Below are 22,077 nucleotides of genomic sequence, written 5' to 3' on the forward strand. Positions count from 1 at the left end.
AGTAACAACTCATATACTGATTGGTACAGTTTCCAGAGGCTCCCCTTGCACAACCTAGGCAGTGAGATTCCTTCAACCCGGCCATACCCAAGGCACTTTGGCCACAGCTCTCCTCTATCCTCATCACGCCTTCAGGGATACAAGTGAATTAATTTCCTGGTTAAAAGTCTATAATTGCCCAGTTGTCCAAACTGTAGTGGAGGGTGGATGAAGGTCACAGGCTAGCCCTTGGGAAGCTTCCCTCTCCCAGGATACGTTCAAACCTAGGGAAAATCTTGCCCTTCTCAACATGGCGCCACTCTGAGGCCGCCGCGCGGCGGCCCGCCGTGGTGACGTCAGTGTGTGAGCGCGCGCGCGGCCTCGGCGCATGCGCAGTGGGTACTGTCTTCTCTTGGCTAGAGCAGCAGCGGCAGCGGCGGCGTTTGAGTGGAGGAAGATGGCGGCTCCTGGCGGTCCTGGGTTCCGCCAGCTGTGAGGACTGCCGAACACGGCCAGCAAGGCCTGAGGCAGAGAACCTCTCCTCTGGACCTGTCCCTGGCGCCCTCACCACCGTCGCCAGCGAAGCGAAGCGAGAGCGTGGAGCGGGCAGGGCCAGGTGAGGCCTTTCCCGGCTTCTGGGGCCGCGGTAGGAGCCGGCTCCTGCTGCTCTTTTATGCCTCGGGGGACCCTGGACGCCCCGAGTCTTGAGCGGGCCCTGTATCAGTAGTGGGCAGTGGGGGGCTCGGGCCTGTAGAGTTTTGTTGTCGTCATCCTCTATACCCCTGGGGTGAGGCGGGGAGGAGAGTCCCCTTCCAGCCAGACCTTGGGATGGGTGCGAACCTGTCTTCTGTTTCAGCAGAGCGATTCTGGGCCCCACAACCCGGCCCTCGAAGGTGCGTAAGGCTAGGGCAAGGATGGTTTTAGGGGTGTCATACAGTCTCATCCCGCCCTCCACCCCACCCCGAACCCTTAACTCTTTGCAAGAAGAGCTGGAGACGGGTGCGCTCTAAAATTGAGGCTGCCGGCTGCAAAGGGTTGATTTTGGAATTGGCTTCGAATATAAAGCCTTTCCTAACCCCTGGCTTCTTGAGTGTTCTGTTAGAAGTGGGAACTGCGGACCTCCTAGCTTGAAACAGCAGCAGCCCACGTTGTGATTGAGGACGGCTTTTCCTGGTGAGAATTTGTGCCGAGGTGGAGGGTGGGGACGAATTTGTAAATGAAAAAAATAAAAATCACAATCGCTGGTCCTGGTGGTCTCTGCGGAGTAACTTCAGTGTTAATGGAATTCCGTTTGGATTGTTGAGCTTCGGAATAACCGATTGCTTTGTCTATTGAATCTCCCGACTTTTATTAGGAAAAGAAAAGCCTCATTTTTAAATTGCCAAGTCTTTGGACTTTTCGGTGGTGGGATTCCTATCGATCTAAACGAGGATAAGACACATTAGCAGTTTTCACTTGCTGGCAGTGACATTAGACCGGTGCTTGGTTTTCATTTTTGAGAACAACTTTTTGTTGATGTTGTTCATATGCTAATTAGGAGACTCACATTTTGTTTCTGTCAGGTAGGGAAGCCGGTTTGATGCCCTGTGGTCTCTTCTTTAAGGAAGGATAGCTTCAATTGGAATTGGGCTTTGGGAGAATTGTTGGGGCCATTGCTTTTGCTTGGACATACCAAATAGCTTTTGTAACAAATCGGTCTTGCTAGTGCTTAAGAATGATGACATCATGGATTTAAGGGACAAAGAAAATTTGAGAAGAGATCCCATCTTCTAGAACCCACTCTATAGCTCTTACACTGTGTAGGAATGTGTCAAATTCCTAACTTTGAGTTTATTCAGGTGTACAATCTGATTAGGTGTCTTCTATTATATGGTTACTATTTTATACCCTGGACCTGCTTGCTTTTGACAAAATCAATATATTATCCAGTCTACACTGAGCCATGGGTGTGTTGTGCACTACAAAAAGTTTTTAATGACATTTATTGTTGAATGATGACTATATACTTAATATTAGCTAGTTCTTTGATCATTGTTCCCTCTTCTATTAAATCAAAGCGTTTTGTATAGAAATTTGTATATTTTCTCTGTGCATTTGGTAAAGATATAAACTTGAACAAATATGAAATTGGAGAGCCATTCTGCATATTAATTTGCTAATAAAGTGTCATGAAATCAATGCAGTAGTTTGACATTCTTCTTGGCATAATATATTGCATTGTTATGCTAAATCATCATCAGGTATTGATGCAACTTGATGACATCCATGACATCATTTGCTGTCCAACCTTTTGACTTTTATAATTCCTTTCCTTTCTGGGTTACAAAAAGAACGGGATCAAGAAAAATAGCTTAGAATTCTTCTTAATGTCTCATTTTTAGAAGAGTCTTTGTTTAATAAGCCTTCATGTAGTGTAATCCCATCAGTAAGATTCAAGGCTGTGTGATAGCTGCCTACTATAAAGAACAAGCAAAGAAAAGGCTAGCAAAACCTTGAGTTTTATGAGTGCATTGAGGTCACAAGTAGAAGCTATCTCAAAAATGAATGAATTTGTGACTGTCTTTGTATTTATTCGGTGTTTTCATTAGTGAATTTTCAACTCTAGAGAACCAAGTCATTTGGTTAAATAATGCTATTCCTATTTTACAAGATTGTAATGTAGATCAAAAGAGGCAATGTTTATGAAAGGGCTTTTTGTAAAATATGAAATAAAATTAAATAGAAAATTGACTGTTTCTGTTCTGTGCAACACCTATTGAAGGATCCTCTAAGCATTTTGGGAGGGAAGTACTGATGATTCTAAGACAAGACAGTACTGACCTGAGGTTGTGAGTACCTGGGAGCCAGACTAGGAGACCACCATGCTTATTGTAGTGTATGAAATGCATTGATATAACCAGGGGAATCAAGGGAGGCTTCTCAGAGCTTTGAGTGCTTTCTCCACCTTTTTCCTGTTATTCTGCCGAAAAGTCTGGTTTTTGTGAGTGACTTGCTTTTTGGGAAAACTCATTTTATTTTATTTTTTAATTTTTGAGACAGTCTCACTGTGTAGGCCAGGCTGGGCTTGAATTTTCCATATTCCTGCCATAGTCTCCTGAGTGCTGGGATTATAGCCCACTGTGCCGGGCTTATAAAAACTTTACAAAATTTTTGTCATGAGTTTTGTTTTCATTCACTGTTGTGACACTTCCCACACAGTATGCCCCAGTTATGGTTTCTAGATTCTTGAAACTCCAGCAGTCTTAGAAGATCCTTTCTAAGTGAATCGTAGGTCCAGGCAACACACAAACATTGCAGCTGCAATTAAAGTTTGTCAGATTACTAAATGATGACAACTTTGGAGTGATGCGTTTTTGTTTTGTTTTTCTTTTGTAAACTAGCATAAGAGACACTATATTCTTAATTTGTTCACATTTGGTTAATAAGTGTTTAGTAATCCTCCTTACATTTTTTTGTTATTTGGTTTTTGAGGCAGGATCTTGGTGTATCAACCAGGCTGGCCTAGCCCAGGCTGGTTCAAACTTATCATCCACCTGTGTCAGCCTCCCAAGTACTGAATTACAGAGGTGTGCCCCATCATGTCTGGCTTGTTATTTGAGATGGGGGGGTCTCACTAACATTTTTGCTGAGGTTGGCCTCAAACTGCTACCCTTCCTATCTCTGTGTCCTGAGTAACTGAGATTATAAGCGTGCGCACCACTACCCCCTGCCCTGCCATTAATCTTTTTTAAAATTGTTGTTTGGCCTGTATAAGCCTCTTTTAGCTGGTGTATGCTTTTGACATGCCTCATTATTCTTTTGGTGCTTCCCTGTTATTTTGTTTGTCTTGTTTTTGTAGTGCTGGGGGATTGAACCTAGGGCCTCATGCATGCTAGGCAAGTGCTCTACGAATGCACTACACCTTCAGCCCAGCTTCCTTGTATTTTATCACAACAAGCTATCACAGGTTTGTCTTGTACTCTTTTCTTTCTTTCTTTTTTTTTTTTTTGTGGCATTGGAGTTTGAACTCCGGGCCTCATAGCTTGCTACACAGGCACTCTTAACTGCTTGAGCCACTCTACCAGCCTTTTTTTGTGAAGAGATTTTTCAAGATAGGGTTTGAAGAACTGTTTCCCCAGGCTGTTTTGAACCTTGATCTTCCTGGTCTCTTGCCTTCTGAGTAGCTAGGATTGCAGGCATGGTTCCTGGCTCCTTGTACTCTTTCTGTTGTTAACCTGAAACCAGTTTTTCTAAGAAGACCTGTCTATTACAGGGAATGCCATTAGGGGCTGGAGGTGTGGCTTGAGCAGTAGAGCACCCTACTCTACTGCTTAGGGCAAATGGGAAGCCCTAAGTTCAAATCCCAGTACCACAAAAAAAAAAATGCCAACAGGGAATGCCATTGGGAAAAAAGATCTAAGTGCTAGGGAAGCTCACATCTACAGGGTTTTCATTTGTTTCTAGGTCCTTTCAGTAACTAGAACTAGAAAATATGTTTATTAGAAATCATAATTTCAGACTCTGAGCCCTATTCTGACCAAATCATGATGATGAGTAGTTGAGGGGGGGAGTAGATGGGTCGGGGGAGGGGTTCTGGAAGGGTATGGAACCAGCTTTTTCTGTACTTTGTATTGTATGTTTTCTTCAACATGTAGCCAGTCAGTATCACCTGACTGATCAACCTCAAAAAAAATCCTAACTTCGTATTGACATTTACAGTGAAATTTTATTACAGGAGTTTTTTTCTCCCTTTAGATTTTATATTTGTTCCCTTTTACATTGAAAATCTTGGTTTTAATAATGTTAACATTTACTTGTTTTGTCCTATGTATATATAAGGTTTAAGTGCAGGCCATTATGTATTTATAAATTTTAAGCTCAGACCTGTAATCCTAGCTACTTGGGAGGTAGAGATGGAGATTGAAGTTCAAGTTCAGACCAGCCAAAGAGTTAGCCAAACCCTCATCTCACCCAATAAAAAGAAAAAAAAAAAGCTGGGTGATGTGGCAGTGCCTGTCATCCCAGGTATGTGGGAAGTATAAATACAAGGATCCAGGTCTGGATGGGCTGGGGAAAAGTGAGACACTATCTCAAAAATAACCCATGTGGTTCTCACTCCAGAGGCGACCCACTTTCAGTCTGTTGAAAGTGTATTCCTTTTTAAATAAATTTTAGTATTACTTTTACTATAAACAACCAAAGCAAAAAGGGGGGGGCATGACTCAGTGGTAGAGCTCCTGAATATTAACCCCCTGTACTGCCAAAAAAAAAAAAAGTCCATATTATTACTAACAAAATTACTGAGACAGATTTAATATGTTTAGGGTGGGCACTGTGAGATACATGTATAATCCCAGCACTGTGGAGGGTGAGGGAGGAGGATTTGTGAGTTCCTGGCCAGCCTGGACTCCAAAAAAACAAAGAAACTTTTTTTTTCTTGTGCTAGGGATTCAACCCAGGGCTTTCCCATGCTAAGCAAGTGCTGTATCACCATCCTACATCCCCATATTTTGATTCTTTGTATCCTTAGAATATTTTATCCATCAGGATCCAGTGGAAAAACTCAATGTACTAGGATTTAAACAGAGAGGTTTAATAGAAGGGGTGGGCAAAATAAAAGAGAAGGTAGGGTAATTGAGAGATCAGTAACTATGTATAGGATGAAAAGGTTACCTCAAGGGTTGGAGGGAACAGAGGGGAGGAGATAGTATTGGAACTTTTAAAATAGAGGAAATGTTATCACCTCAAACACTGTTGCCACTTTCAGCACTTGGGTCACATGACTGGTGCTTGGCCCCCCTCCTCCTCCTATTTTTTTTGTTAGTTTTTGTTTATCTTTCATTGTTTGTTTTTGAAAAATAAGCAAGTATCTACATACATGTATTTCTTTTTTCTTACACAAAAGATTGTCCTACTACATACACTGTTCAGCACCTTGCTTCTTTTACCTAATAAATTCTGGAGATTGAGCCATACTCGATTGGGTAATCCTTATTCATTTTTACAGTCTCATTGGGTGCATATACCAGAGTTTGTTCAACTCTTCACATTTTAATGGATGTCAGTAAGTAATGCTTTACTGCTGAGCTTTTATTTTTGTCATTTTTAAATTTTGGAGGGGTCTTGGCTTTTAAATTTTTTCTCTGATTTTTTTTTTTGTTTATTCATATGTGTATACATTGTTGGGGCCATCTCTTCCCCCTGCCCCCTTCTCCTTCCCCCTCCCCCACCATGATGTTTGAAAAAGACTTTTGGGTATGGTATAAGTTTTAGGAGTGTTATTGGTGTTCTTCAGAACTTGTACCTTGGTGCTTGTTAATAAGACTCCTGGATCCATCCCTATATTTTGAAACAATCTTCAGGAATTCAATCCACTAGGTGATTTTTTTTTTTGGCAGTACTGGTGTTTGAACTCAGGGCCTACACCTTGAGCCACTCCACCAGTCCTATTTTTGTGTTGGGTATTTTTGAGATAGGGTCTTGAGAACTATTCGAAGGGGCTGGCTTCAAACTTTGATTCTCCAGATCTCTGCCTCCTGAGTAGATAGGATTACAGGTCTGAACCACTGTCACCTAGCTGCTAGGTGATTTTTCTCATTAAGCAAACGTGTGAAGCAAAGATTTACTTTATGTCCTTTTGGTTTCCTGGGAATAAGAAGCAGTGAAGAAAACTACCTTTCATGAATTTATAATGTGGTTATGGGGGAAAGTACACATTAAAAAAAAAAAAAACCCAAAAGATTGGTGATGGAAGGAAGTACTAGAAAGTTGAGTGTTCTAGGTAGGCAGGAGCTGGAGAGCACTGACCACTAGAAAAAAGACCAGTGGACATGAAAATTTCATCCCCTCCCTTACAGCTCATTAAAATGTATTGTGTTTTTGCACAATGCTTGAGCATGCCAATGGGGAGACTTCTTTATATCAAATAGAGATTTAATTGGAGTAGTGTGGACTTGTACTTTGAATTCTTCTTGAAATACCATTTCCCCATGCTTCTGTCTGTTTATACTTAGTGAATTCCTAGAGACTATAGAACAATTTCTAGAAGAAATAGATAGGGCAGGAGATTGGAGTCAGGGAAGTTTGATAAATGCCTGCTACTGTCATTTCAGTGTGGATGACAGTGACTGGCCTAGCAGGGGAATAATGTAAAGGGAAGGACTGTTTTTTTCTTTGCAGGACTGGGATTTGAACTCAGGACATTGCTTGTAAGGCAGGTGCTTTATTGCTTGAGCCATGCTTCTAGCCCTTTTTGCTCTGGTTATTTTGGTATAGGGTCTTGCTTTTTGGTCCAGGCCAGCCTAGACCAAGATGCTCCTGTTTTAAGTTCACCACCACCTTTGCTGGGATGGTAGTTAACATCCATATTTCCCCCTACTCCCTCCGGATCTCAGCTTCCTGTGTACCTTGGAGTGATAGATTTACTCCACTACTCCCAGTTACTGGTTGAGATGGGATCTCAAGAGCTTTTTTCTCTGACTGGCCTCAAACTGATCTCATCCTCTCAGCTAGAATTACAGTGTGAGCCACTGGCACTGGCTTTCCTTTCTTTTATTTAAGTTTAGGGTCTCACCATGTTGCTCAGTTTGTCCCAGAACTCCTAGATTCAAGTGATTCTCCTCATTAAGCCTCCTTAGTAGCTGCAACTACCGGCATGTTCCACGATTCCTGGGTTAAATTAATCTCAGTGGTTATTTCATACTATCTCTCTCTTTTTTTTTTTTAAATGAATGGCTGGGAATATAGGATAGTGGTAGAGTGATTGCTTAGGATGCATAAGGTCCTAGTTGGGATCTCCAGCACAGAGAGAGAGAGAGAGAGAGAGAGAGAGAGATTATAGAATTGATTCAAATTCTAGCTCTTTTTTTTTTTTAAATAAAGCTGTAATAGTGGACTAGTTCATTTATCTGAGTCTCATCTGTAAAACACAGCTAATATGTTCTTCATAGAGTTGAAGTAAGGGTTAAATGAGAAGGTACCTGGCCTCCTGTGCTTTCCATACATTTCCTTTTTTTTTTTTTTTTTTGCAGTTCTGGGGTTTGACCTCAGGGCGTCACACTTGCAAAGCAGGTGCTCTACCTCTTGAGGCACAGCTCCATCCACTACCGGGTATCTCCTTTCTCATGTAGTCTCTTTGGTGGTGGTGCTGGTGGCAGTAGCTGAGAATCTAATCCAGGGCCTGGCACTTCTAGCCAGCCAAGCACTCTACATTTGAGCTGTATTCCCATTCCCTGGATGTGTGTGTGTAGCATATAAATTTTTTTTTTTTTTAGTAGTGAAGCTAAATTAAAAAAAAAAAAGTCTGACAAGTTTTGAGTAATTTTAACTACTACATTAAACCTTGATGTTTAGATCTCTTTGGAAAGCACCCACTGGTACAGGGTTGCTTGGTTTGTTTTTCCCATTCCCTCCATTTGGGGATACATAGTTGTCATATGTAGATCACTTAGTACTTTGATTCTAAGTATTACAAAATTGTTATTTTTTTACAGAAATGTTGTAGTCTTGGATGCCTTTTGTTTTAAAATTAGACTGTAGACTGGGAGTGTGGCTCAATGGAGCGTTAGCATTAGCATTCTGGAGGCCCTGGGTTCAATATTTAGCACTTTTTTTTTTTTTTGATGGTACTGGGGTTTGAACTCAGGGCCTATATCTTGAAACACTCCACCAGCCCTGTTGTGTTAATTATTTTTTTATTTTTCAAGATAGGGTCTCACAAACTATTTGCATGATCCTCCTCCTCTCGACCTCCTGAGTAGTTTACAGGTGTGAGCCACCTGTGCCTGGCTAGCACCAAAATTTAAAACAAAATATATAATTAATGAAAATAAATACAATTACGCTATAGAGTATATTAATTTTATATGATGTATTATAAACTTAAAAGTCAGAACAAATTAGATTTATTGAAAAATTAAGACAGGTAAATATATTGTAGACTAGATACTTGTAACCCAGTAAAGTATTAAAAAGTGAATTCTTTATTCAAACTGCCACACGTAACAGAATTTTTTTCTATGGTTACAAAAATATATCCTCACATTGTCAGGCAAAATAGCCTTTTATTTCACAATATGTTATAGAATATTCTTTTGACATTATTAATAAGTATCCATTTCCTATCAGCTGTTTAGAATTACAGTTATATCAGAGTTGCTTATCTATTCTGTTATTAATGAACATTTTTTAAGTGTTAAGACAGCTCTACATTAACATACTTTTTGCAGTTGTGCCAAGGCTTACTTCAGACATATTCCTAGAAATAGAGTGCTTGGGTCAACTAGCATATGTATTTAAAATATTGACAAATGACACCTTTTTGATATTTTAGCAGTTAAAGGTAAACCTGGGAAATGTTATGCTATGTGCAGTAAGAAATATTGTATGATTCCACTTGCATGAGATACAGATTCATAGAGACAGAAAGCACAGTGTCAGTTACTAGAAGCTGGGGAGAGGGGAGAATGGGGGAACTGATGGTGGATGAGTATGGAGTTTCAGTTTAGGATGATAAAAATTCTGTAGTGAAGAGTAGTGATAGCTATCCAACAAGCGAATACTCTTGGTGTCACTGAACTGTACGTTTAAAAATAAAGTGGTAAGTTTTATATTTTAGTGCAATGAAAAATTTTTAACCTAAAACCTGTCATGCTAATGGCCTTGAATTTTTAGAACAAACATCAAACAATTGATAAAAGTTTATTTTTACTTCTCTTATTCTTAGTTTTTAGACATGGTCTTTCTATATAGCTTAGGCTGGCCTTGGACTCCATCCTACTGCCTCAGCCTCTCAAGTGCTGGGGTTACAGGTGGTCACCACTGTGCCCCAGTTTTGATGGCAGGTTGGGTTTTTTTTTTGGTACTGGGGTTTGAACTCAGGGCCTCATGCTTGCGTGCTTGCTATGCAGGAGTTCTGCCACTTGAGCCACTTGGCCAGCCTTTGATGAAAAGTTTTTGATCCAGATTTGCATTGTGAGAATTAACCCTGCACCAAGGGAGAGATTGGAGGGGAAGGAATAAGGAGTAAGGAGGTGGGAAACCAGGCAGTACCCCCTGTAGATAAGAGGGGGTATGGGCCTGGTATAGTGCAGCAGTTGGGGGTATTGGAAGGAGGGGTGAATGAGAGAGAAATTAGATAAGTGGCTAATAGTGGGAGTAAAGAGATAAGCCCAGGACTGGGAAAATGCTCAGTATGAGTTGTTGTTAGGTGTCCAGAGGAAACTGAAAACATGAAAAAGGCCTGGAGATGAATTTTGGTGCCATCCATCCATCCATCCATCCTTTTGAGCAAATCTGAATCTACATCTTTGGCCAGACCTCAGATGAACACATCAGTCCCTAACTTCATAGATATCACAATCTAGTGAGTCATTTTCTCAGAAATTATATTTGAATTTTTTTTTTTTTTTAGTGGTACTGGGGTTTGAACTCAGGGTCTAATGCTTGCTAGGTGGGAACTTTACTGCTTGAGCCCCTCCCCCAACACCAGATAAATTATATTTGAAACTCTGTAGTTTCCCCAGGAGAAAATGTAACAAGGAAAGAGGCAAAAGGGAATCTTAGAGGCTACCTCTTATTTAGGGTATGAAAGGAGAAGAGAAAACATAAAATGAGAGGTCAGAGGAATAGTAAAAACAAGGGGTAAGGAGGACTGGATGTGTGGCTCAAGTGGTAAAGCACTTGCCTAGCAAGCACGAGGCTCTGAGTTTACACCCACTACTGCCAAGAAAAAAAAAGAAGAAGCTACATTTGATGGGCATGGCAGCCCATACCTGTAATCCCAACTACTTGGGAGACAGAGACGGGAGAATGGCAGTTTTAAGTTAGCCCAGGTGAAAATTTGGGGAGACCCTATATCAAACAACAAGCCAGACATAGTTGTTTATAATTGTAATCCAGCTACTTAGGAGGCAGAGATAGGAAGATTGCTAGACCCTATCTGAAAAATAACTAAAGGAAAAAGGGCTGTAGGAATGGCTCAAGTGGTAAGAGTGTCTGTCTAGCAATCTCAATCTGGAGTTCAAACTCCAGTACCAGAAAAAATAAAAGAATTAAACTGAATTTGAGGAACTACAATAGTGATAACAGGTGAAGTTGAAAAATTTCAAGTATTTTTTTCATTAAAAATTTAAAGTTTGCTTTGTTCTTAGCAGTGGTGACAGAAAGCAATCTTAAATTTCCTTTTTTTCTTCTACCATTTATGGTATTTTTAAAGCTTCTGATGGATTTTCTTTTTTGGTGGGATTAGGGTTTGAACTCAGGGCTTTGTACTTGCAAAGCAGACACTCTCAAAGCAGGTGCTCTACTGCTTGAGCCATACTGCTTGAGTCCATTTTTCTGTGGTCATTTTGATGATGGGGTCTCGCAACCTATTTGACCTGGCTGGCCCAAACCTTGATCTTCCTGATTTCAGTCTCCCAAGAAGCTAGGATTATAGTCTTGAACCACTTTGCCATCCCTTTTTGCATTGGTTATTTTATTTATGGTTTGGGGAAGCAGCATTAATCTTTATTGTAAGCCAGATTACATATGTAATAAAATCTTATAATTAAACAAAAATTTTCTTTATACAGTGTATTAAGATATCTAAATACAATATTGTTTTTAAATGAAGCCATAAAGGGCTAGTGGAGTGGCTCAAGCGGTAGAGTGCCTGCCTAGCAAGTTTAAGGCCCTGAGTTCAAACCCCAGTCCCACAGAAAGAAAAAAAAAAAAGTCATATATATGTAGCTATATTCATAAGGTAAGGATGCTAAATTGAAATCTATACAACAGTAACACTAACTGGGCAAATGTAAGTACAAATGAAGACACTCCTTAATTTCCACACTTCATTGAGCATCAAAGCCCAACACATTTTCAGCCCTTATACAATATTCCACATTCTCTATATCTGATTGGATCCCTGGATTTTGTTTCATTTGCTTTGTGGCATTCTCCATAGATATATATCATTGGCTGCTCCTTTGAGGGTTGAACATCCTTCTTGGTGTCCTTTGCCCCCATACTGTCAACCACCAATGCCCTGTGCACATAGCACAGGGAAACTTCACTCACTTGAGTTGGTTACTTTTGACATAGGTCTTGCTTTATGCCCGCAGTTCTGGATCACATCCCTCCTATTTATGCTTCCCCTTGTTACTAAGATGACAAGTATGCACTGACTTGACCAGCCATCCATCACCCTTTTTGCCTGGACTGGCCTTGAACCTCAGTCCTCCTAATCTCTGCCTCCCAAGTAGGTAGGATTATAGGCTTGAGTCACCTTGCCTGGCCTAAATGCTAACTCTTAAACTTGAATGAGAGTGCTAATGATTTGTGGCTTTCACACTACATATCTGAAGTACATTTTATTAATAGCACACTTAAAATCAAGGACAGTTGGCACTGGCAGTTTTCATATTCCTGACACCATTCCTTAAGGCTTGTTTTCTGCTCTAAGGCAAAATTCTGGCTGTGCGTGCTGCATCTTGATTACCTTTGTGCTGTGCTTTTGTCTTTACTTCATTGGAAACCATAGCAATGAGAAGTGATAATGGGTTTTAATTAGGCAAGGAATAATGAGCAGAATTGCAACTTGTGATGTGGTGAAAGGTGGAAACCATTTGAATTATTTATCAAATGTTGGCTTCAGTCTTGTAGGCTGCTTCACTCAACAAATATTTACCTAACTCTAAGATAATGAAGATATTGTATAAAGGAGTAGAAGGCAGAAGGAGGACTTAATTGGCTGAAGGGAACAGAGAACCTTACAGAAGAGGTAATTCTTAAGTAATGAGTAGGAATTCACCCTACTGGCAAATGGAGAAGGGTGTTTCTAGAGGGTGGCCAGCAAGAGCAAAAGCCAGCGATGGGAAAAGACTTTAGGATAGTTCAGGAACATGCAGCTCAAATGTCTGAACTGACATGTGTAGGGGAAAGCCACTAAATCTTCTCATTGTTAACTCCTCAGTATGCTGTGGTAACTCTTGCCTGATAATTTTATCAAAATCATTTGTGTCGTTGGACTGGAGGAGTGGCTAAGTGGTAGAATGCCTGCTTAGCAAGTGTCAGGCCCTGAGTTCAAACCTCAGTACCACCAAAAAACAAAACAAAACAAAAAAATTTGTATTGATGATAGGAATAATGAAACCAAATTAGATTTATTTTTCAGGGCCCAAGAGAATAACCTCATTTGTTTACTGTCCGAATGATTTTTTTAAAAAAGTGTTTTAGCAGTATTGGGGTTCAAACTCAAGATCTTATACTTGCTTGACAAAGACTCTACCATTTGAGCCATACTCTCAAGTGATGTTTTAACAGGATTTCACCCATTAAATCTTTTTTTTTTTTTTTTTTGGTGGTACTGAGGTTTGAAGTCAGGGCATCATGCTTGCTAGGCAGGCACTCTACCATGTAAGCCACTCTACCAGCCCACAGGGTATTTTTGAGATAGGGTCTCTCCAGCTATTTGCCTAGGCTGGCCTTGAACCTTGATCCTTCTGATCTCTTCCTCCTGAGTAGGTTCTTCCTCCTGATTATAGGTTGAGCTACAGGTCCTTTAGATCTTTTCATCTGTTTCATAAATGTTCTTTCTTTGGAGAGAGATATGTTCTCTCTTCCTTTACTCAACAATAATAGTAATAATAGTACTCAGCCTTCTTGCTGTATTGGGGAAATTTTAATTTTTCATCTATAAATACGGTTTTTTTTTTTTTTTGACATGAGATCTTGGCTTATAGTCCATTCTGACATTGAATTCATGAGCCTTCTGCCACTGTCTCCTGGGTGCTGGGATTATGGAAATATACCACCATGCCTGTCTGTATCTTAGCTCAGGCTTCTGTAACAAAACACAATGGGCTTGGTGGTTTAAGGAACAGAAATTTGTTTCTCTCTTTCAGGGTGCTGGCAAGGTAGATTTCATGTTGGCTCAGGACTATAATCCTGGCTACTTAAGAGGCTGAGATTGGGAGGATCTCAGTTTGAGGGCAGCCCAGGCAAATAGTTTAAGAGACCCTACCTTCAAAATAACCAGAGCAAAATGGAGTGGAGGTGTGGCTCAAGCTGTAAAGCTCCTGCTTTGCAAGCTTGAAGTCCTGAGTTCAAACCCCAGTACCACCCAAAGAAAAGTGGGGGGGGACTATACAAAGAATCCAGGTTTCATAGATCTGTGACTGAATAATGACAATTATTTTATTTATTTATTTTTTGCAGTACTGGGGTTTGAACTCAGGACTTATACCACCAGCCCCTTTTTGTGATAGGTTTTTCAAGATAGGGTCTATGGAACTATTTGCCCTGTCTGGTTTGAACTTCAATCCTTCTGTTCTCTGCCTCCTGAGTAGCTAGGATTATAGGTGCCCGGCCATGGCAATTATTTATAATCTGGTATAGAGTAGTAGCCTTGCATATTCCCTTCCCCATTTATATTTGTTTTCCTTATTTATTTTACAGTTTTTTCCTCGATTATTGATTCATCTGGATAAAGTTCAAGTGCAGCAGTTAGTTTGAGATTTACTTTTATTTTAGTAAATTCATCAGTGAAGAAAAACTAGTTTTATGCTGTGCTCCCAACTAGGGGCTCTTAGAAAAATTATAGGCATTGTCCCTCATGAACATAGGTGCAAAAATCCTAAACCAAGTATTAGCAGACTGAATCTAGCATTGTAAAAAAGCTAATAAGACATGGCCTAGCTCACTTTATCAGAAGATATTAGATATTAAAAAACTAATTAATTCTCATTTAGCACCCAAGACTAGAGGAAAACTATATCCTGTTTTAATAACTGCAGCAAAACATTTGATATACTTCAATGCCCACTTACGGTTTTCCCCCTGAAGATAGGGTCTCATGAACTATTTGCCCAGGCTGGCCTCTAACATCGATCCTCCTGCTTTCTGCCTCCTGAGTAGCTAGGATTATAGACGTTAGCCACCAGCATTTGGCTGCCATTTGTGACTTTTAAGTCATTTAAATTCAAATCAAGTTAAATGTTACAGGTGAAAGTATACATTGGAGTTATCACTTTGGAAGACAGTTTGACCTTGCCTAGTAAACATATATACCTGTGCCCTGCAGCCTGGCAGTTTCAGTCCTAGGTGTGTACTCATCAAAATTCTTTTTTTGCTTTCTTTTTTTTTGATGGGGAAGAGGGAGAGTTGAGACAGGTCTCACTGTGTAGTCCAGATGGATCTCAGACCTGGGATCCTTCTTCTGCTGCAGCTTCCTGAGTACTGGGATATAATCCCGGTGTGTACCATCACAGCTGCCTACAGCATTTTTCATCCTATAGCTTGCAACCGATTACTAAGAATTCTTGGTAGATACAATGTTAAATACAATAAAAATACCTGTGTACCTCATTGTACGGGTATTATTTTTATACATTCGTTCCTAGTTATGTACCCTTATGTGAATATGTATAGAGGTACTGGTTTGGATTGACCTAATGTGTATTTTACTGTAGTGCAGTCAAGAATGTTTGAAAGCCACCACTTTAGAGAACCTTAAAAATGTTCATTATTTCATAAGAGCTAGGCACTGGAACCTTTGATTTCTGTCTATGGTAGAATGGATAAATTGCAGCATATGCACACAACGAAGTTTTACATTGTAAGGAAAATGAGCTCCAATTATAGCCAGCAGCTGCACAGTATACTCCTTAGGGATATATTCTTATGTCCTTTTGTGGTAATATATAAAGATAAGCAAGAAGCTGGGCACCACTGGCTCATGCCTATAATCCTAGCTACTGAGATAAATTCAAATAGTGTACGAGACCCCATCTCCAAAAGTAACCAGAACAATACAGGCTAGACGTGTGGCTCAAGTGGTAAAGCACTTGCTTTGCAAGTATGAAGTCTTCAATTCAAATCCCAGTCCTACAAATAAAAGAAAATGATAGAATATGGTTTTATTTATGTTTTCAAATGATGTGCCTGTATAGTTTTTTTTTTTCTTTTTGTGGTACTAGAGTTTGAACTCAGGGGTTCACACTTGCTAGACAGGCACTCTACCTCTTGAGCCACTGTGCCATCCCTTTTTTGTGATGGGTAATTTTGAGATAGGGTCTCAGGAACTATTTGCTCAGGCTGGCCTCAAACCTCGATCCTCCTAATCCCTGCCTCCCAAGTGGCTAAGATTATAGGCATGATCCAGGAGAATCCCAGCTATAGCTTTTAAAAAATAGTGAAAAATGTGCATTACGAGACCGGGTGTGGTGGTACATGCCTGTAACCCAGTACTCATGAGGTTGAGGCAGGAGGATTGTGCCAGCCAGGCCTGCATATGAGTTTGGGCTACATAGCGATATCCTGTCTCGAAGAAAACAAATCTCTTTCTCGACATATACATATATATTTGTATATATATTTATATATCTAATTATACACATGCGTAAGAAAATTTCCCACTTTTAGTTATTTAAAGTTTGGTGGTGTTAAGTACATTCACATTGTACAACCATCACCACCATCCATCTAGAACATTTTCATCCTCCCTTAAACAACTCCCCTGGTAACCTCCACTCTACTTTATATGAATTTGGCTACTCTAGGTACCTCATATAAGTGGAATCATACAATGTATATCCTTTTATGCCTATCTTGTTTCACTTAGCAAAATGTCAGCTTTTATCCATGTTGTAGCATGTACTGGGATTTCTTTCTATGTTAAGGTGGAATAATAGTACACTGTGCAACCCACTTCATTGCCAGCAGCCTACAGGCAGAGGTCAGGCAGTGATTTAGAGTCACAGTTTTCTCTGGCATGGGACACTGTTTATTTATTTATTTTGAGAAAGGGTCTTTTGGTGTAAGATAGCTGGCCTCAAACTCACAATCCTCTTTTCTCAGCCTCCCAATGCTGGAATTACTGGTGTGTGCTACCCCTCTGGGCTTCCTCATTTTGTTTCATCCATCCCCCAGGCAGTGGACATATAGTTGATTTCACCTTTTGGTTGTCAACTTTTTTTTTTTTTTATGGTACTGGCATTTGAACTCAGGGTCTTGTGCTTGCTAGGCAGGCAATTTACCACTTGAGTCACTCCTCTGCAGTCTTTTTTGCTGTAATTGTTTTTGGATAAGGTCTTGCCTGGACAGTGATCCTCCTACTTTTGTCACCTGTGTAGCTGTGATCACAGCTGTGTGCCATCATGCCCGGATTATTGGTGGAGTTGGGGTCTTGCTAACTTTTTACGTGGGTTGTCCTTGAACTTTAGTCCTCCCAAAATCTCTGCCTCCTGAGTGGCTGGGATTACACCTGTCACTGCTCAGCCAGATGATACTCTGAACTTTGATGTATGTTTTTCTAGATAACTTTTATTGCACTTGTGTGTACCACATGTAATTTACTTAATGTGACTATATAATGGGATTATGTTAATCATACTAATTTGTGTTTTCTTGCATTATGGTTTTTCTTGGAAATCTTTTCCCATCAATCTATGCCAAAATAATATTTTCTTCAAAACTGGATAATTAAATTCTGTAGCTTTGTTACAGCATAATTTATTCATTCTCCCATAATGGACAAGTTTTGAAAGTTTTTAGTACTGTAAAGAAGATGCATCAAACTTCCACTTGTGTATACATTTTTGTGCACATTTGTTGCTATTTGTGTTGGAAAGATGCCTGAAAATTACCTTGCTTGAGTCAACTTTCCCACCCCACTTTGCACATTTTAAATTGATAAAGATTGCCAAATCCTCAAAAAAAAACCTAAAAAAATTGTCAAATCCATTATTTTTTTTAACTTTTCCTTCCTGTTTTCATTCTGCCTGAGCAGTAGAGAAATAATAGGATGTGCAGATGTATTTATAAGAAATGTAGAGTGGCCTTTAAATTTTTTAATTATGAGAAAAAACATTTTATGATGCAGAACTCATTATGCAAAGTAAAATGCATTAAATTAATAAAAATATTCCTTTTATTGCAACAGATCTGCAATGGACGAGCGAACCAGAAAGATGTCCTTCTTAAAACTGAAGCCATGAAATGGTGATTGTTTTAGTCATTTTTAACTCAGGGGAAACTTTTTTTCTTACCTTTTTTTTTTCTTTTGGTAGTAGAGAGTGACTTATTAGGAAAGTGGAATCACATCTCAATGGGTGAAATGGGCAGTTTGGGTAAAGATGACATTTATTTTTGTATATAGATAAAATATGTAACATATGAGCAAAACATAAATTGGTACTGCCAACTGAGAAAAGAGCAGTTAAGCAATTTCTAGAAGAAAACAGGTTACCTTCATCTTTGCAGTTTGTTTTGCAGTTTTGCCAGTAGCCATCATCACATCATCAGCTATAATATTGGGGGTTGAACCAAGGCCCTTGTGCTTGCTATGCAAGCACCCTACCACTTGTTCTATGTCTCCAGCCTTTTAATGTCCTCCTAGCATAGCTGAGAAACAGATGGTTTTAATTTAAATTGGCTTTAAAAATAATCTACACACTTGTTAAAAATAAAATTTAGATTTTATCTATCTTGTTTTTAATTGCCTGTTTTTCACCCCCACAGAGCAAGTAAATAGCAAAATATATTGTCATGACTGAAGAATGGTTCCCAAAAATACTACAAGTTTACATTCTCTTAAGGATTTGTATATATATGTATGTGTCTAAAGGTTCCCTTCTTTTTTCTTGTTTTTGGTGGTACTGGGAATTGAACCCAGGGCCTTGGGTTTGCTAAGCAGGCATGCTAGAATTGAGCTCCATCCCAGCCCCTGTAGGGTTTCCTTTTTTTTTTTTTCCGTTAGTTTTTAATATCCTTTATTTGTTCCAGGGAGCTCATCCAAGATAATACATTTCTTTTCCTTTCTTGGTGATCATGACCTTCCAACATGTTCAAGGTTTTGTGCAAGGTACTGGGGCTTGAAGTAAAGATCTAAAGACCTACCTTCCCCCCCTACCTTTTTTTTTTTTTTTTTTTTTTGCTTTATTTTTCTGGTAAGGTCTTACTTTTATACCTGGGCTGAACTGGACCTTGAGCCTCCTATTTAGGCTTCCTGCATAGCTGGGATGACTGCTGTGTACCATCACACTCAGCTTTTATTGGTTGAAATGGGGTCTCTACTAACTGTTTGCCCTGACTGACCTTGAATAATGATCCTCTTAATCTCTACCTCCTGAGTAGCTGAAATTATAGGCGTGAGTCACTGTACCTGGTTGTTACTGTGTGTTGTGTGTGTTTGTTTTTATTTTTGTTTTTCCTAAAGTGATTCTGGGGATTAAGCCCAAGGCCTCACATGCTAAGCATGTGCTGTACCACTGAGCCACAACTCTAGTCCCTTGTTCAGGTTTGTTTTGGTTTAATTTTTGTTTGAGACAGGGTCTTGCTGTGTTTTCCAGGCTGACCTTGAACTCTCCATCCTCTTGTCCCAGCCTCCTAAGTGCTGGGATTGCAGGTGTGAGGTACCTGTGTCCTTTTATGAAACTATGATATTAGATGGTAAGACTGTGTGTTTTTTTTTTTTTTTATCTTATTTGGAAAAGAAAAGGGGACTGTTAGTCCCCTCCATGCCCTCCACCCCCAAATTGCTGATCTGTGGAATTCAGAAGTCTGGGGACCATTGTTTGTTTGTTTGTTTTTGCAGTCCTGGGGTTTAAACTCAGAACCTTTTGTGCTCTATCACTTGAGGTACACCTCCAGCCCATCTAGGGACCATTGTGATAAAATCTTTTCCCAAAAGGCTAGGAGAATCCTGGCATACAAAATAGAAAAGGCCTAACATTTTAAAAATAGTAATGATCTACTTATTCTATATTTTGTTTTTAGATTCTACTTATTCTCACTTCATTTTTAAGCTCCCTCCTTTATTTAGGTCTTTATCTGAATTCTGTGATTTTATTTTATTTATTTGGGGTTTGTGGGGGGGTTTTTTTTGGCAGTACTGAAGCTTGAACTCAGGGCTTCATATTTGCTAGACAGGCGCTTGACCACTTGAGCCACTCAGTCAGCTCTGTTTTTTAATTTTTTTTTTTTTTTTGAGATAGGGGCTTAAGAACTAATTGTGGGAGCTGGCTTTGAATTGCAGTCCTTCTGATCTCTGCCTCCGAGTAGCTAGGATTACAGGTGTGAGCCACAAATGCCTGGCTTACTATTTTTTAATAGGAAGTTTTTGTTTGTTTCTCATCGTATAGCTAGTAATTAAGATTCGGGTTGTCTTGACTTTAAAATGAATTAATAAAGTTGTGCTTGTTTAATTCATTCAGCAAGCAAAGATTGTGTGTCAGGAAATAGTATTGTTTTTTGAGGTGCTGGGAATGCAGGCCCTTGTGCTTGTAGGCGAGTAATCTACCACTAAGCTACATCCCCAGTCCCTGTTTTTGATTGTGTTCTAATGGGAGGAAAGGGGAGAGCCAAGCTCACAACTGCAATATAGTAATTCTTAGTATGCAGGCAAGAATTTAGTATTATGGGAGCAGAGAGGGGGAGGTGAGGTGTGCTGTAATTGAGTGTTTCTGTACAATAGCAATTTTGAGCATACTTGTTACACTGCACTTATTTGCATTTTGTGGGTTTTTCCTCCTTGGTTTTGCATTTGTCTTGCTTTAAGTAATTGCTTGGGGGATGGGGCGGATATCATGGCATTTCCTAGCCTCCAAACAGACACATTTTTGCTAGGTATGGTGCATATGGCTGTAATTCCAGCACCTGGAGGCTGAGGCAGGAGGTTAGTGAGTATGAGGCCAGCCTAGGTTATATAGTGAGACTTTGTTTCAGAAAAAAACAAGGCATCTTCTTCCAACTTCCCTTTTCATTTGTACTATGTCTTACGTTTAAAGCCTTCTGTATAAAATTACTATTACAGGCTGGGCCCTAATGGCTCGCTGATGTAATCCTAGCTACTTGAGAAGCTAAAACCAGGAGGATTGCTGCTTGAGGCTAGCCTGAGCAAATAGTTTGCAAGACCCCATCTCAAAAAATCAGAGCAAAATGAACTGGAGGCATGGCTCAAGCAGTAGAGTGCCTACTTTACAAGCATGAAGCCCTGAGTTCAAACCCCAGTCCCAGCAAAAAAAAATTACTATTATATGTTAGTTATAATTAGAATTATTCCATACTTTGCATAATTTTACCATCAATAAAAATTCACTCTCACAAAAATACAAATTTGAAGATTACAGTTCCTTTTCTACCAAATGAAACATTCTTTTGAATGTAGAATGTATGGTTCTCCATACAAGAATTTTAGAACCTAGAGTATGTCCATTGATGATTGAAACAGTACCTTTTTCTTGACCATTTGTACAGTATAATGGCAAAACCTTTGACTGCTCAGGGGAGAGTGACCCTGGGATAGAACTAGTTTTACAACTACTTTGTAAGTCATCAGGTGTTTTCATTTAATATAATAATTTTAAAGAATGTTAAGAAAGTATACTGATGAGTAGTTTGGGGAAATACTTTATTTTTCTGTTTCATTAAAGGGAACATTAATTGGGGAACAACAGTGTATTAACCATTAAAAAAAAACAAAACAAAACTCCAGCTGACATCTGTTACTAAATTTGGAATGTTTTGTAGAAAGAGCTCAGAATTGTGTCAAAGTACTTACAGTTTGCTAATAGCAACAGTAGTTATGCCAAATTATTTTATTTCTAGACTTTTCTTTGTCAAAACACTCTAAGGAGTCTCCAGTTCTGAGCGTCTGTTAATGTAGAGAAAGTATTAAATAGTATGTGCATGTGGTCAAAACATCCATTTGAGTACAAAAGGGGTTTTTGTTCTTATGTCTAAAAAGGTAATTCTGTAAGTAACAAAGAGTATCAGTTTAAGAAAAAGTTATTTGAAAATCTTTCATTGGTCTACCTTCCCCTATTTTCATTCTCTGAAACAAAGTCCAGCTTAGTGCTTGCCTCTTTGTAACTTCTTTTTTTTTTTTTTTTCTCTATGTAACTTCTTATCACAGGGGCTGGAGGCCATCTCTTTCCCTGACCTGCTCAAGTTTGTTTTGAACCATAGGTCATTTATCATATAATGTCTTATGTTGGTATTGTTGACTTAGGTGTCCCTAGCTTTTATTGGGATAATATCTCTGAGAGTGAATAGTGGCATATCCCCTTTTTCTATCTTCTTTTGGACCTAAGCACAGTAATTTTACATACCTCAAATATTATGCTGATGTTTGTTGAACGC

At 39.5% G+C, this 22,077-nt stretch overlaps 1 protein-coding gene across 3 annotated transcripts in view; it reads left to right on the forward strand.

Annotated features, from left to right (window-relative positions):
• Positions 1-389: 389 nt before the first annotated feature.
• Positions 390-22,077, forward strand: part of Fbxo42 (F-box protein 42) — a 76,849-nt gene continuing 55,161 nt past the window's right edge. For 2 of the 3 annotated variants that reach the window (XM_074081230.1, XM_074081229.1), the window contains exons 1-2: positions 390-595; positions 17,879-17,937. The gene's annotated coding sequence lies outside the window, so the exon portion shown is untranslated. The remainder of the gene's footprint in view (positions 596-17,878; positions 17,938-22,077) is intronic. The other variant, XM_074081228.1, reaches the window with a different exon arrangement.

Source organism: Castor canadensis, chromosome 7, assembly GCF_047511655.1.
Source record: "Castor canadensis chromosome 7, mCasCan1.hap1v2, whole genome shotgun sequence".
In the NCBI taxonomy this organism is placed as follows: domain Eukaryota; kingdom Metazoa; phylum Chordata; class Mammalia; order Rodentia; family Castoridae; genus Castor; species Castor canadensis.